Source organism: Canis lupus, chromosome X, assembly GCF_011100685.1.
Source record: "Canis lupus familiaris isolate Mischka breed German Shepherd chromosome X, alternate assembly UU_Cfam_GSD_1.0, whole genome shotgun sequence".
Taxonomy (NCBI): domain Eukaryota; kingdom Metazoa; phylum Chordata; class Mammalia; order Carnivora; family Canidae; genus Canis; species Canis lupus.
In genome coordinates, this window is record NC_049260.1 from 61,529,954 (window position 1) to 61,547,466 (window position 17,513).

A 17,513-nucleotide genomic window follows, 5' to 3' on the forward strand; every position below is an offset into this window, starting at 1 on the left:
AGTCATTTTGTTACTTGTTTTATAGTTGTTTTTGTATTTTTCTCTCTTTTTTCTTGATCTCTTCTCTTGTAGCCTGATGGCTTTATTTAATGATATGCTTAGATTCTTTTCTCTCTATTTTTTGCAAATCCATTACAGGTTTTTTATTTGTGGTTACCACTAGGTTTATATATATAACATCCTGTGCATATAAGTCTATATTAAGTTGATGATCACTTAAGTTCAACTCATGCTAAAAGTACTAATTTTTACTCCACTTTCCACATTTTACGTATATGATATCATGCCGTAAATTACTTTTATTTCATAAATACATTGATTTTTGTAGGTGTAATTGATTTCACTGCTTTTGTGCTTTACTCTATACTGGTTTATAAGTGATCAATCTACTACCTTTGTTATGTTTTCATGTACTTGTAATTTTTTTTTCCTTTCCTAATTTTCTTACTCCTGATTATGGCCTTTTCTTTCCACTTGAAGAATGCCCTTTAACACTTCTTGTAAGGCTATTTTAGTGATGTGACCTCCATTAATTTCTGTTTGTCATGGAAAATATCTGTCCTTATATTTTGAATAAAACCTTATTGTATAGAGTATTTCTGATTACAGGTGTTTTACTTCTTTTAGCGCTTTTAATATGTCATGCCAGTGTCTTCTGTCCTACAAAATTTCTGCTGAAACATCAGCTGATAGCCTTATGGGGTTTCCCTTTATGTAACTGTTTTGTTTGTTTGTTTTGTTCTTGCTCCTTTTAAAACTCTCTATTATTACTTTTGGCCATTTTAATTATTATGTGTCTGGGTGCAAACTTTCTTGGCTTTCTTTTGTCAGTAGCTATGTGATTTATGAATCTGGATGTCTGTTTCTTTCCCCAGATTAGGGAGTTTTTCAGCCATTATTTCTTCAAATAAATTTTCTGTTCCTTTTCTCTCTCTTTTCCTTCTGGAATCTCCATAATGACAATATTATTACAATTGATGATGTCATTGAATTCCCTTAACCTACTCTCCTTTTTAACTATTCTTTTTTTTCCTTTTTGCCATTTAGCTTAGTTGGCTTCTATTTTTTTGTCTTCTAACTCACTGATCTGTTTTTCTATGTCCTCTAATATGCTATATATTCTCTATAGCATATTTGTCATTTCAGTTATTGAGTTTTTCTTGTCTGGTTCTTTTTAAAATATAATATTTTTTCTTTGTTGAAGATATCCTCTACTCTTTTCTCAAGTCTAGTAAGTATCTTTATGGCCATAACTTTGAATTCTTTATTATGCATATTGCTCATCTCCATTCCATTTAGCCCTTTTGCTGTGATTTTTCCCCCTTTTTTTTCATTTGGGACATATTCCTCTGCATCATCATTTTGTTTAACTTCCTATGTTTGTTATTAGGAAGATCAGTTATGGTTCTTATCTTAAAAGTAGTGGTGTTATGAAGAAGAGATCCTGTAATGCCCTGTAGGTCAATGTCTCCTAGTTACCCAGGCCAGGCACTTCAAGGATGTCTTCTTTGTGTTGCATGCACCCTACTGTTGTGGCTGAATCATGTTTGCCTTCAGTCTAGTCAGCTGCAATGGCCCACTTTGCCTGTTGGTCCTTGTACCAGTAAGGGGCCAGTCTAGGACTGCCTTGGAATTATAGTTGGGTCATAGCTGATGCCTTCTCTTAGCCCTTTTGCTGGGGCTGCTGTTGAACTGAACTGCAGGGTTCTCTTCTTACATTGTGAGATGATTTCCTTGGTGAGTGGGACCTGTGGTCAGACCCAGATGTCTGCCTTCAGTCTGTCTCTTGGGGTTTCAGTGACCTCAAACTACAAGGCTTTCTCCTTGTGCTGCCCTTGGTGAGGTTTTTATTGACAGTAGAGGCCAGACCAGATATCTGCCCTCAGCCCACTGCTGGGACTGCAGTTGAGATGGTATGTGTGGTTATCTTTTATCTCCCCAGAGCAGGAGTCACTTTGGAGGGACTACTGCTGAGTGGATTGGATTGGATGGGCAGCTATGCAGAAGAACACAGAGATGGGGCCTACAGTGTTATCAAGCTAGGTGAAGAGAGTTCAAGATGGTTCCAGGAGGTGTTTGGCTATCTAGGTTGGGATTGGGTAGATAAATGGTGCCCACCAGCCATTTTGTTCTTGAAGTCTTTTAAAGAACAATGTTTTTCCAGCTCACATTCTGAGATTAGTAAATAAATCTCCTTCCCTTATACTCCAGGCACTGCTCAAACTGTTGGTTCTTTGCTGTGTTTTGCAGAAATTGATATTCTGTCTCCGTAATGGATGGGACTCAGCTTCCCTTTTGGCTTTCCCACAGCTAAAAATGCTGATTTTTAAAGCACCCAGAGTCAAGTCCTACTTATTAAAAAAGTTCAAAGTTAAATGCCACTGGTTTTAAAAGCCAAATTTAGGACTCATCTTCCCAATGTGGTCGCTTTTGTCTGGGGTGCCTGGTGTGGGGTTTATTCATTTTCTTTTCCATGCTTGTTCTCTCCCTTCCATTTGTGGTTAGTCTGGCCATGAGTTTGGTTTGCAATCACATCCCTGCTCCTACTGCCATTTTTGATGCAGGCTTTTCCCTGGGATTAACTGCAGAGTCTGTTCTGTCAGTCTTTGTGTTGTTTCCTGGATTAGTTGCACTGGTGTGACGAGGTATACCCATGGGACGAGGTGAGCTTAGGATCCACATACTATAATATCTTCCTATGCTAACTAAATCAAACTTTGTACTAGACTTAGACTGTTAGAACTCAACGAAACCTTAGGGATAATATAGTCCAACTATTACATTTTACAGATGAAATATTGAAGCCTAGAAATAGAAGTAATTTTCTCAAAGTCATACCACCAGTTAGTGATAAGGTGAAAACTAGAAGGCAGGTGTCCTAGTTCTCTCACCTGTGCTTTCCCCCCATACTCTGCTTTCTCTCAGCTTATGTGGCCAGTCTTGGGAGTTGAAAAAGCCAGCAAATAATGTGAAATACTTTGGGAGTATATGACTTCTCTAAAAGTACTTGATGAAGTAAACCCCAAACTAAAACCAGTTTTTATATTTTACATGACTCTTGTCCATGAAATATAATTAACATAGACTTGAAAAAAAGTCCCTGAAAATATTCACCATTTCAATAAGATCTGCTTCTCTCTAGCTGGATTTACCTGGTGATGTTTATGATTAATCTGTAACTCTTCTCAGTCACTGAATTATGTCCTTATGAACAATTGCTCTAGTTTGTCCTCATATATCTAGCCCACTTGGGTAGTATTTGGATAGTTCTGACTATGCCTTCACACATTAAAAAGTACCAATAAGGATCATAACTCTGTTAATTTGTAATTTTCTGTCTGGGCTTTCTTTCCTAGCCCTTTTGAAATACTAATATGGATTGCCTTTTGGTTACTCTAGTATATTTTATTGTCACCACTATTTTTTTCCTTCACCAAGTCTTTTTAAGCATTTATGAAAAGTCCCTTTGTACCCTTTGTAAATAAGATGTAAACATCTTATTTAATATATGTTAGAGGCCAGAATAAAAAAGAAAATGACAGGTATTGAGATCTATTATGTGCAAAGCACTGTCCTACTGCCTTTTACTTGGGATATCTTACGTAATCTTAACAACACACCCCAGGGGTATACATTATTGTACTTATTGTAAAAAAGGATGAAAATGAAGCAGGGCAGGGAGGAGAGCAGAAAACAAGTGGTTCAACAGCTCCAAAATGAAGCTGGTATTCAAATTCTAGTTTCCTCGAAAGGAAGCCTCTCCCCAAGGAGATTGCACTCTTGATGAGAAAAGACTCTTAAAAGAACTAGTTTGACACAAATTTGTTTAGTAGAAGCTATTATGTTGGCTGTCTGCCTTCTATCTTTCCTGTCTACTCCTCCCTTTTGTAGAATTCTCTGACAACACTTATGATATAATCTGGCTTCTCTAGTAATCCTAATACATTGCACCACCTAAGACTGTCCCCATCTTTGTTCCATTACTTCCCTTTTCTACAAAGTAAAATGCATCTCTATTTGTATATTTCATCCTGTTCAGTCTCTAAGGTGAAAACTAACATATCTGATTGACTACAGTTTATAGGTTAATGTTAAAATCCTCCTTGTAGTATTTTCATTTATTAAGAAATACTTGTAGAGTCACCTGGGTGGCTCAGTCAGTTAAGCATCTGACTTTAGATTTTAGCTCAGGTCATGATATCAGGGTAGTGAGATTGAGCCCCACATGGGGCTCCGTGTTGGGTGTGGAGCGTGCTTAAGACTCTCTCTCTCCCCGTCCCTCCCCCATTCACACATTCTCTCTCTCTCTCTCTCTCTCTCTCTCTCTCTCTCTCTCTCAGAATACAAGCCATTAAAAAAAAGGAATTCTTGGAGACCAAGTGAGTTAAAGAATTGAATCTATAATGGGATATTTCAGGGAAAGTGGCAACCCCAGGCAAGATATCATTGCACAACATGGAACAGAAAGGAGTGGAGTATGTTTTTTGGTGCATCTAAACTACCCCACATAAGAAGCCATCTGCAAGCATTGCAATGGTACCTGCGAGGCAGTTTTTTTGTAGAAGTTAATCTCTCTCAGCATCAGCTGAGCCAGTGTCCATTTAGATCTCTCTCCGTGTGTATACATTAATCAATGAAGCAGTTGTGGTTATAAGAATTCAGAAAAGATTCCCATGTGAGAAAAATCAGTTTCTACCCTCCAACTGTTTTGTGTTTGACTACAAGCTATGGGATTTTTCTAGGCTAGTTAATCATAGTTAAGAGTTCCTTGTGACCAAGGAGTGACATGTGAATCCTGCCACTGAAATTCCTATCATTGCTCACCCTTTCCAAAGACTAAGTCAAAAAAATATGTCAGATGGTAAAGGGATGCCCACTCAACTTTACTACCACCAGCAGCTAAGTATAACTCGCTCCATACTATTTTTGCCCATGGTAATCCATTTTTGGGGTATCAGCATCCATCTACTGAAATATCCCAGCCCTCTATGAGAATCTTCTTCACTTGATCACTGTTTTTCTATTTTTTTCAAGCATAAATGAATTAAACCAGCAAGATTCCTCATGGCTTCTTCAGAAGACCCTATTGCTCTGATTAAGGAACTCCACCAGCATTGGAGAAAAGGGTAGGTACTCAAATAGTCTTGATTCCATTTTGACATCATCCCTAACAGAGTGCTTTTTCATTGTGAGCACTGGCCTGAGAGCCTTCACTAGTCACCTGTCCTACATTTGCTGGTTCATTTTTAGATTACCAGAAAATAATCAGATTCTTGCAGTCAAAGAATGTATCTTATGGAACATGAAAAGCTACTGTTTCTGGAGTATTTTGTAGAATGAGATATTCTTTCAAATATTGTCTTGTTGAGTCATATTGGAAACTGAGGCAAAAGGGAAATGAGCCATACTGTCCCTGACTTTATCTATTAAGCAAACAAAAATACATAAGTATCACTCAGCACATATTGTCCGTTCTAGTTATAAAGAGTAATATGTGTGCACTGAGGAAGGGGATGCTATTTACTGAGAAGGAATAATAGGATAGTTGTAAGTGAATCACATGAATAATAGGAAAGAGCTATTTATTGATTGGTAAACTTAAAAGTCATTGAATCTTAGGTTAAGAACAGATTTGGAAGATGCAGATTTTGGAGAGAGGGGAGTGTTGATTTTTTATTTTTGGCTCATTTTTCTAGATGTTTATTCTTATAAGAAAGGTATTATTGAAGCGCCAGCCTAGATATCTAACCATTGTAAGAGGACATGTCTAATACTTAAGCTCATTAAAAAATATCAGCCAGAAATATCTCATTGTGATTTTAATTTACATTTTCCTGATTATTAGTGATGTTATCTTTTCATGTATCTGTTGGCCACTTGTATGTCTTCCTTGGGAAAAAAAATGTCTATTTAGATCCTCTGTCCATTTTTTGATAAGGTTATTATAGGTTTTTGCTGTTGAGTTGTATGTATTTTTTATATATTTTAGATATTAATGAAATATTGGATACATCATTTGCATTATTTTCTTTCATTCAGTAGATGGCCTTTTTTTGACAGCTTCCTTTGCTGTGCAAAAGCTGTTTATTTTGGTGTTATCCAAATACTTAAATGTACAACAGGTAAATTATGGAAGCAACCCAAGTGTCCAGCGATAGATGGATGGATAAAGAAGTGATATCTATCATCTATCTATCTATCTATCTATCTATCTATCTATCTATCTATCTAATGGAATATTACTCAGCCATAAGAAGAATGAAATCTTGCCATTTGCAACAACATGGATGGACCTAGAGAGTATTATACTAAGTGAAATCAGTCAGTCAGAGAAAGACAAATACCATGTGATTTCACTCACATGTGAAATTTAAGACACAAAAGAAACAGGAACATCTGGGTGGCTCAGCCAGTCAAGCATCCAACTCTTGATTTTGGGTCAGGTCATGATCTCAGAGTTGTGAGACTGAGCCCTAAATCCAGCTCTGTGCTGGGGGTGGAGCCGGCTTAAGATTCTCTCTCTCTCTCCTTCTGAACTCTCTCTCTCTCTTTCTCTCTCTCCTTCTAAAAAATTAAAAAGAAACAAAACAAACAAAAACTACAAACAAAAAAAAAACCAAATTATTAAATACAGAGAACAAACTGGTGTTGCAAGAAGGAAGGTGGATTGGGGAATGGGTGAAATAGATAAAGGGGATTGAGAAAACACTTACTTTGATGAGCACTAAGTAATGTGTACAGTTATTGAATCATTATATTTCATACCTAAAACTAATATAACACTGAATGCTAATTATACTTCAAAAGAATCAGGAGCAAAATGACTGCACAGATAACTTAAACATGGAGAGAAAAAGACCCTAAACATGGTCACATTCAATTACCCAGGAGTTCAGAGTTTTAATAACTAACACAACTCCTTAGAGTGTTCATAATCCCTGTTTGTGAATACGTGCACGTTTAACTTTTTAGTGTATGGATTTATGGCTATCTGGAAGCAAAATTGAAATCATTCTATCTTTTCTTTCTAGTTGCACTTTCTTGTAAAAGTGGAAAGAACCTCTGTACAAGACTACTTGAAACTTTTTCCCTGACATAATCAGGATGAGTATAGATGGAGAGCTCAGTGAAACAAGAATAAAAATAATTAGGTGCCTGTTGAAGCACATTATATTTTCAACACTCATAAATTAGTAATTAATAAGTGGGGTAGCCTAAATAGCATACTTCCTTTGTCAAAAAATAATTATCTTTTGCCTCAAGTAAAGAACTATACCTCCATTGGAGGTATTAAGAAATGAAAGTGCTGGTTGATCCTGAGTTCATGTTATGATATAAAAGTCAAGTTAACTGGGGAAATTCAAGTGCATTTTTATTTATTAATAGCCACAGATGTCTCTAATCATAATACAACCTCAGGCTTGAGAGAGAAAAGGAAATACATAACTATTACTATTAGCCAAAAACAAAAACAAAAAGCAAAACAAACAATAGAAGTTTTTAGTAATAAAAATATATGCATGAAAAAATATGTAATTTCTTTTAATGATTAAAAGACATGAGTTTGCATTCATTAGAGCACCCCAGAATTTGTTCATTTTTAAGAACATATTTATATATCACTTACAGAAATATTAACTCATTCAATACTCATAGAGGTAGGCACTATTATCACTTTTTACAGATGAGGCAATTGAGACACAGAAATGTTCAGGTAACTTGCCCCAAATCACACAGCTAGTCAGAGGCAGAGTCTGATTTTTTTATTGATGTGTAATGAACATACAGTGCTATGTTAGTTTCAGATGTGTAGCATACTGATTCAGTAATTCTATATATTACCCAATGCTCACCATGATAATTGTAGTCACCATCTGTCCCAATATAATGTTATTACAGTATTATGGACTATATTACTTATGGTGTACGTTTTTATAACTGGAATTTTCTACCTCTTAATTGTCTTTATCTATTTTAACCATTTTTCCAGACACCTCCCTTTTGGCAGACTGGTTCCAGAGTCCCATGCTCTTATCAACCATAAATGATGCCTCATTATTTATGAAATATTTGTATATTATGCAATAATTATATATGCATCCGCACGAAATATGTCATTAAATACCAGGGCTATTTAAAACCCAGAAGTAAAATGATGCAGTATTAGAGCTAAAATTGCCCATAAAAGTTAGTTTAATCTACCCATTTCAAAGAATAATGAGGAGGTAGAGAAGAAGATGCCAGCAGAGTAGGAGGACCCTTGTCTTGCCTCATTCTATGAACCCAATTATATAACTATCAAATCATTTTAATACCTCAGAAATACATCTGAAGACTGACAGAACAAACTCCACAACTAAAGGGAGAGGAGACCACACTGAAGAAGTTAGGAAGCATGCGGACATGATTTAGAGGAGAAATGGATTGCAAGTGCTACAGAAAAGGGAACCACAGGCACAGAGGATAAGAGAGAGGAGCATACAGGAGAATGCAGATAAACTTCTGCCAAAAGGCATTGGCTTGTAAAATGAGAGGCTGACTTCCATCAATTCTTGTAACCAACCCAGCTTATAGACTGGAGTAATGGTCAGTAGGGTTGGCTGATGCTAGTCAGATCAGACCCTGAAGAGAAGGCAGGGAAACAATGCAGAGGCAGACAGTGTGGAAGCAGCAATCTTAAGACTGCCTAGGGCACAAAATGGGAAGATGATTCACTCTTCCCAGAGTTTGTCCCTGAGAGGCTTCATTCATAGACACACTTCACTGGGAACAAAGGACAACAACATTTCCCTCACCCAGCACTCAGCATAAACACAGAGCCACCTTCAGGAAGCACCACAGCACCCATGCTGTCTGCCTAACTTAAATCCAATAAACCCAAAACTCTATGATCTGGCAAGAGTGCTCTTCTCAATAACTCTTGACATTCCCACCATAGCAGGCCCCTCACCCAGAAGACCAGCACAACCCCCTACACACACCATGTCTTCCAACCAGAGAGTTCTACAGAGACTCAGTTCTGGAGGAGAAAGTGACAGGTCTCATTTCACAAGCAAACCAGAGCTCACCTAGTTAAAACACACTACATTCAGGCCAAGTATGAAACACTGCCCACAGGAGGAAAGGAGAGCTTCTGCAGATGACTGGCCTGAAAGATGGAGCAGACAAAAAAAAAATAGAGTCCATGCAGCACACACTAGTGACACACTCTGAAGCACCAGGATATGGGCACTACATGACCTTGGGTTCATAAGGCCATTACTTTCAGGAGTAGGAAACATAATTTGCCTTTCTAACACAGATAAGAAGGCAGAGACTTAGACAAAATGTAAAGATGGAAGAATTTATCCCAAATGAAAGAACAGAATAAAACCATTGCCAGAGATATAAGCAAAAGAGATATATGTAAGATCCCTGATAGAGAATTTAAAGCAACAATAATGGGGCTACTCAGTGGGCTTGAGGATAGAATAGAAAACATCAGTGAGACCCTTACCACAGAGATAAAGGAATTTAAAAGGTTTCAGAGATGAAGAGTGTGATAAACAAGATCAGGAACAGGCTTGATGCAATGAATAGCAAAGAGAGGAATGGATTCATAACCTGGAAGACAAAGTAATGGAAAGTAATCAATTTGAACAAAGAGAGAAACAAGAATAATGCAACACAAGAGTAGATTTAGGGGACTCAATGAGTCCATCAAACATAGTACATCAAAATTTCATTTTATAGAAGTGCTAAAAGAAGAGTGGGAAAAAGCATCAGAACATGTATTTCAAAAAATGATAGTTGAAAAGTTCCTTAATCTGCAGAAGGAAACATACATCGAGATCAAGAAGGCACAGAGAACTATCAAAATTAACAAAGGCAGGTCAACACCAAGGTATAGTGTGATTTAATTTCCAAAATATAATGATAAAGAAAAAAATCTTAAAAGTAGCAAAACAAAACCAGTCCCTAATGTACAGAGAAAAACCATTAAGTCTAGCTGAAGGTTTCTCAACACAAACTTGACAAGCCAGAAAGGAGTGACATTATGTGACAAATTGCTGAATGGGATATATCTGAAGCAAAAATATTCTATCCAGCAAGGCTATCATTCAGAATAGAAATAGACTGAAGAGTTTCCCAGAAAAACAAAAACTAAAGTAATTCATGACCATTGGACAAGCCCTGTGAGAAATATTAACAGAGATGTTTTTAGTGCCAAGAAGAGACTAAAAGGGACAAAGACAAGAAAAGATCAGAGAAAATCTCCAGAAACAATGACAAGCAAGTAAGAAAGTTGCAATAAATACATATCTATCAATAATTATTTTAAATATAAATGGACTAAATTCTCCAATCAAAAGGCATGGGATGTTATTATGTATTAAAAAGAAACAACAATCTATATGTTGCTTAAAAGAGACTATTTTTAGACCTAAAAACACCTACATTTATCATGCACATGGATGTCAAAAGAAAACCTGAGCAGTAATACTTATTGTAAACAAACTAGACTTTAAAACAAGGAATGTTACATGAGACAAATAAAGGCACTATATAATAACAAAGGGCAAAATCCAAATAGAGGATGTAACAATTGTAAATATTTATACATTAACATGAGAGCACTCACATATAAAAAACAATTAATAACAAACGGTGCCTGGGTGTCTCAGTTGGTTAAGCATCTGATACTTGATGTTCAGTTCAGGTCATGATATCAGGGTTGTGAGATGAAGTCCACATTGGGCTCCATACTGAGTGTTAAGCCTGTTTAGGACTATCAGTCTCCCTCTTCCCTCCCCCCATACTCACGTCCACTCTCTATTCAAAAAATACCAATTAAGGGCAGTCCAGGTGGCTCAGTGGTTTAGCGCCACCTTTGGCCCAGGGCGTGATCCTGGAGTCCTGGGATCTAGTCCCACGTCAGGCTCCCTGCATGGAGCCTGCTTCTCCCTCTGCCTGTGTCTCTTCCTCTCTGTGTGTGTGTGTCTCTCATGAATAAATAAATAAAAATTTAAAATAACAAAAACATATAAGAACTAATTGGTAATAATATAATGACAGCAGAGGATTTTAAAACCTCACTTACATCAATGGACAAATATTCTAAACAGAAAATCAACTAGAAAACAATAACTTTGGATGACAAACTGGAACAGATGGACTTAACAAATATATTCAGAGCATTTCATCCTGAAACAGCAGAATACACATTCTTTGTAAGTCCACGTGGAACATTCTCCAGAATAAATCACACATTAGGCCACAAAACAGGCCTTGACAAATACAAGAAGATTGAAATCATACCATACGCCTTTTCAGAACACAATGCTATGAAACTAGAACTTAACTACAAGAAAAATCTGTAAAGACCACAAATGCATGGAGCTTAAATAACATGCCATTAAACAATGAATGGGACAGCCAGGAGATAAAAGAAGAAGTAAAAAATACACAGAAATAAGTGAAAAAGAAAACAGAATGCCCAAAACCATTGGAATCCAAAACCATTTAGGATCCAAACAAAAGTGATCCTAAAAGGGAAGTATATAGAAATACAGGTCTATCTCAAGAAGCAATAAAAATCTCAAATAAAAAACCTAACCTTCACCTTAAGGAGCTAGAAAAAGAACAACAATGAAGCCTACAGATAGCAGAAGGAGGGAAATAATAAAGATTAGGGCAGAAATAAATGATAGAGAAGCTAAAAAAAAAAAAAGACCAATAGAACAGATGAATGAAAACAGAAGCTATTTATTTAAAAAAAATAAAATTGATGAAACTCTAGCCAGGTTTATCAAATAAGAGAAAGGACCCAAATAACAATAATTACAAGTGAAAAATAACAACCAATCCCAGAGAAACATACTTAAAGGAGAATATAATGAAAAACTATATACCAACAATTAGACAACCTGGAAGAAATAATTCCTAAAAAGATATAAACTACCAAAAAATGTAACAGGAAGAAAGAGAAAACTTGTACAGACCAATAACCACCAAAGAAATTGAATCATTAATAAAAAGAGATCTCCCAAAAAACAAAAGTCCATGACCATATGTGTTCACAGGTGAATTCTACCAAACATTTAGAGAAGAGTTAATACTTTTCTCCTCAAAATATTCCAAAGAAACAGAAATGGAAGAGACACTTTCAAATTCATTCTAGGTCTCCAGCATTACCCTGATACCAAAACTAGATAAAGACTCCACTAAAAAAAGGTCCAATATCTCTGATGAATAAAAACACAAAAGTCCTCAATAAAATAAGAGCAGGGATCCCTGGGTGGCGCAGCGGTTTAGCGCCTGCCTTTGGCCCAGGGCGTGATCCTGGAGACCCGGGATCGAATCCCACGTCGGGCATCCCGGTGCATGGAGCCTGCTTCTCCTTCTGCTTATGTCTCTGCCTCTCTCTCTCTCTGTGTGTGACTATCATAAATAAATACAAAATAAATAAAAAAATAAAATAAAATAAAATAAGAGCAAACCAAATCTAGCAGTACATTAAAGAGACCCTTCATCATGATCAAGTGGGACTTATTTCTGGTATGCAAAGATTGTTCAATATTCACAAATAAAGTAACATGATGCATCACATTAATTAAAGAAATATAACAACCATGCAATAATTTCAATAGATGCAGAAAAAACATCTGACAAACTATAACATCTATTCATGATAAAAATCCTCAACAAAGTAGATGTAGATAGAAAATACCTTAAAATAATAAAGGCCTTATATGAAAAACCTACAACTAATGTCAAGCAAAATGATAAAGAATGGAGAGCTTTTCCTCTGTGGTCAGGAACAAGGCAAGAATGGACACTCACATGATTTTATTCAACATAGACTGGAAGTTCTAGGCACAGGAGTCAGACAACAAAAAGAAAGAAAAGGCATCCAAATCAGAAAGGAAGAAGTAAAACTTTAACTTTTGGCAGATGCCATGATACTGTATATAGAAAACCTGAAAGTCTCCACTAAAAACTACTAGATATGATAAACAAATTCAGTAAAATCACAGGATATAAAATCAATATACAGAACCCTTGCATTTCTATACACCAATAATAAAACAGCAGAAAGAGAAATTCCAGAATCAATCTCATTTATAAGTGCAACAAAATTAATAAGACACCTAGGAATAAACCTAAGCAAAGACATGAAAGACCTGTACGTTGAAAACTATAAAATACTAATGAAAGAAAATGAAGATGACCAAAGAAATAGATAGATATTTCATGTTTATGAATTGTAAAGCAAATATTGTTAAAATGTCAATACTACCCAAAGAAATCTACACATTTAAAGCAATTCCTGTCGGACATCTGGGTGGCTCAGTCAATTAAGTGTCTGCCTTCAGCTCAGGTCATGATTTCAAAGTCCTGGGATTCAGCTTCACAATGGGCTCCTTGCTCAGTGGGGAGTCTGCTACTCTCATTCCCTCTTCCCTTCCCCACCATTCATTCTCTCTCTCTCTCAAATAAATAAATTAAAATCTTAAAAAATACAATGCAATCCCTATCAAAATACCACCAGCATTTCTCACAGACCTAGGGTAAACAATCCTAAAGTTTGTATGGAAGCACAAAAGACCCCCAATGCCCAGAGCAAACTTGAAAAAGAAAAGCAAAGCTGGAGGCATTACAATTCCAGACTTCAAGTTATATTACAAAGTTGTAGTGATCAAGACAGTATGGTACTGGCACAAAAACAAATGCATAGATCAATGGAACAAATAGAAAATCCAGAAATAAATCCAAAAGTATACGGTCAGTTTATCTTTGAAAAGGAGAAAATAATATCCAATGGAAAAAAAGAGAGTCTCTTCTGCAAATGGTGTTGGGAAAAATGGACAGCAGCATGCAAAAAAAAAATGAAACTAGATTGTATTCTTACACATACACAAAAATAAATTCAAAATGGATGAAAGACTTAAGTGTGAGACAGGAAATGATCAAAATCCTAGAGGAGGGGGATCCCTGGGTGGCGCAACGGTTTGGCGCCTGCCTTTGGCCCAGGGCACGATCCTGAAGACCCGGGATCGAATCCCACATCAGGCTCCCGGTGCATGGAGCCTGCTTCTCCCTCTGCCTGTGTCTCTGCCTCTCTCTCTCTCTCTCTGTGACTATCATAAATAAATTTAAAAAAAAATTTAAAAAAAATCCTAGAGGAGAACACAGGCAGCAACCGCTTCGTTTTTGGCACCTTGTTACTAACTAGGTCTCCTGAGGCAAGGGAAACAAAAGGAAAAATAAACTACAGGGGCTTCAAGATAAAAATCTGCACAGCTAAGTAAACAATCAAGAAATCTAAAAGGTAACCTTTGGAATGGGAGATCTTTGTAAAGGACATATCTGTTAAAGATGTAGTATCCAAAATCTATAAGGAACTAACCAAAAAACACCCCCAAACCCCAATAAACCTAGTTAAAAATGGGCAGATGACATGAATAGTCATTTTTCCAATAAAGACATACAGATGATCAACATACACATGAAAATATGCTCAATATTACTGATAATCAGGAAAATGGAGATCTAAATTACAATGAGATATCACCTTATATCTGTCAGAATGGCTAAAATCAACAACACAAGACATAGATTTGACAAGGATGAGGAGAAAAGGAACCCTCTCACACTATTGGTGGGAATGCAAAGTGGTTTAGCCACTCTGGCAATCAATTTGGAGGTTCCTCAAACAGTGGAAAGTAGAACTATTCTTTGATCCAGCAATTGCTCTACTAAGTATTTACCCCAAAACTACTAAAATACTAATCCAAAGAGAGACATGCACCTGGATTTTTTTATATTTATTATTATTATTTTTTTTTTTAAACATTTTTTTTTAATTTTTATTTATTTATGACAGTTACACAGAGAGAGAGAGGGAGAGGCGCAGAGACACAGGCAGAGGGAGAAGCAGGCTCCATGCACCAGGAGCCCGACATGGGATTCGATCCCGGGTCTCCAGGATCGCGCCCTGGGCCAAAGGCAGGCGCCAAACCGCTGCGCCACCCAGGGATCCCTATATTTATTTTTTAAAACTACTTTACTTATCCATTTATTTGAGAGAGAGAGAGAGGAATAAAGAGAGGGAGAGAGAGAGAGAGAGAGAGAGAGAGAGAGTGTGGAGGGAGGAGCAGAGGGAGAGGGACAAGCAGACTCTGTGCTGAGAACAGAGCCCAACACAGGGCTCAATCCAATGACCCTGAGATTATGACCTGAGTGGAAACCAAGAGTCAGATGCTAAAGTGACTGAAACACTCAGGCACCCCCATGCAGATGTTTATAGCAGCATTAACTACAATAGCCAAATTATGGAAACAGCTGATGAATGGATAAAGTGTCCATAAACTGATGAATGGATAAAGAAGTCTTACACACACACACACACACACACACACACACACACACTGAAATATTACTCAGCCATAAAAAAGGATGAAATTTTGTTATTTGCAATGACATGGATAGAGTTAGAGAGTGTTATGCTAAGTGAATTCAGTCAGTCAGAGAAAGACAAATGCCATGTTGTTTCACTCATATATGGAAGTAGAAAACCAAACAAAGGAGCAAAGAGTAAAAAAAAGAGAGAGAAGCAAATCAAGAAACAGACTGGTAACTATGCAGAAAAAAACGAATGATTACTGGAGGGGAGTGGGAGTTGGGGCATTGGTTCAATAGATGATGGGAATTGAGGAGTGCACTTGTGATGAGCACTGGGTGCTATATGGAAGTGTTGAATCACTATATTTTGTACAGTTGAAACTAGCATTGCACTGGATAACTATCTGGACGTCAAGTAAAAACTAAAAATCAAGAGTATTTAGAGTGCCCCCCCAGCAAGGAAATGAGAGCCTAGATAAATTGACTTTCCCATAGTCGCACTGACATCCAATGGCAGAGATGGAACAGGAACTCAAGAATTATCACTCTTAACCTAATATGATTTTCATTACACCGAAGTTCCTCTGCTATGACTAATTTAAAGAAATGCATCACAATATATATTTTCAAATCTATATTACCTTCAAATGGTAGGAAAAGCAAACTCAGTTGGATGCTTACTTTTTGATAAGTTTTTTTTTTATTTAGTAGCACTGTGAGATGTTCCGTATTCTAAATTTTCAATGCATTGATGGAGTCCAGAATGGTAATATGTGTGTGTGTGTGTGTGTGTGTGTGTTGTGTGTGTGTTGTGTGTGTTGTGTTTGAGTTTCTTGGGTAATTTTCCACAAATGCAGAGGTTCCAAATAGAGAGTACTATTCATCCTCCCAGGCAAAGGATTTTCCTACAGATGAATACCTTGGTGTGGTATGTAGACTATGTTTATGGAATAGTTAGAAAGGTTATGAGAGTAATAAGTCAGATAGAGCCAGGGCTAAGGCAAAAATAAGGCTGATCAGAACAATGTTATGAGGAAGATCAAATGAACCCAGTAGCAGTCTATATAAGGAGACTGAGAAGAGGGCAGCCTGGTGGCAGTTTAGCGCTGCCTTCCACCCAGGGTATGATCCTGGAGACACTGATTGAGTCCCACGTCGGGCTCCCTGCATGGAGCCTCCTTCTCCTGCCTGTGTCTCTGCCTCTCTCTGTGTGTGTCTCTCATGAATAAATAAATAAAATCTTTAAAAAAAGAAGGCTGAGAAGAAAAGTCTTGGGGGGGGGGAAGGATTAAAGAAGACTTTAAATTTGAACCCTTGAATTATTAATGATATCAGTGATGTTCCCAATATTGGAAAGGACAGTGAAAGAGAAGGGTCTTGGTTTTAGATAAATTTAGAATTGTTAGCAGTTTGTTTTAATATTCCTCTTATCTCATGTATGAAGCCTTGTCTAAGTGATTCGTGTATGGATAGTTGGATGATAGGTACATAGGGAGAGAGAGAGAGAGAGAGAGAGAGATAGTACCATTAACATAACAAATGATGGAAGCATATAACCATTTGAAGATCATCCTGATAAAAATAATCAGACTTCACATATTTGCAATTACTCTGTCACTGATGTGAACTGCTGATAAAAAGCAATGGAATATCAAACTGTTAGAGTTATTATTCCAATCACTTTGTACATGACATATATTTATGTTGGTAAGTACAGACGGTCCATCTGAACTCAAGCCATGGCCATCTCTTAAAGCTAAATTGTAATTTGCTAACACTTGTTAAAATGTACAAAGAAAAGGGGTAAATACAATGAACTCTAAATGCATTTCAAGGGGTGGGTACTTACATTTCATTTCAGAAATATAACCATTAAAAACAACTAAATATTGGAAATAATGCTCTTCGTTGAGAAAAAAAAATACTTTTTACTTTGTTACTCAGCCATTAGAAATGACAAATACCCACCATTTGCTTCAACGTGGATGGAACTGGAGGGTATTATGCTGAGTGAAATAAGTCAATCGAAGGACAAACATTATATGGTCTCATTTATTTGGGGAATATAAATAATAGTGAAAAGGAATAGAAGGGAAGGGAGAAAAAATGGGTAGGAAATATCAGAAAGG

The 17,513-nt window shown here is 36.8% G+C and overlaps 1 protein-coding gene across 2 annotated transcripts in view; it reads left to right on the forward strand.

The window, feature by feature from the left end:
- Window positions 1-17,513, forward strand: part of GPR174 (G protein-coupled receptor 174) — a 62,804-nt gene that overhangs the window by 19,692 nt on the left and 25,599 nt on the right. For both annotated transcript variants that reach the window (XM_038586547.1, XM_038586546.1), the window contains exon 2: window positions 5,035-5,126. The gene's annotated coding sequence lies outside the window, so the exon portion shown is untranslated. The remainder of the gene's footprint in view (window positions 1-5,034; window positions 5,127-17,513) is intronic.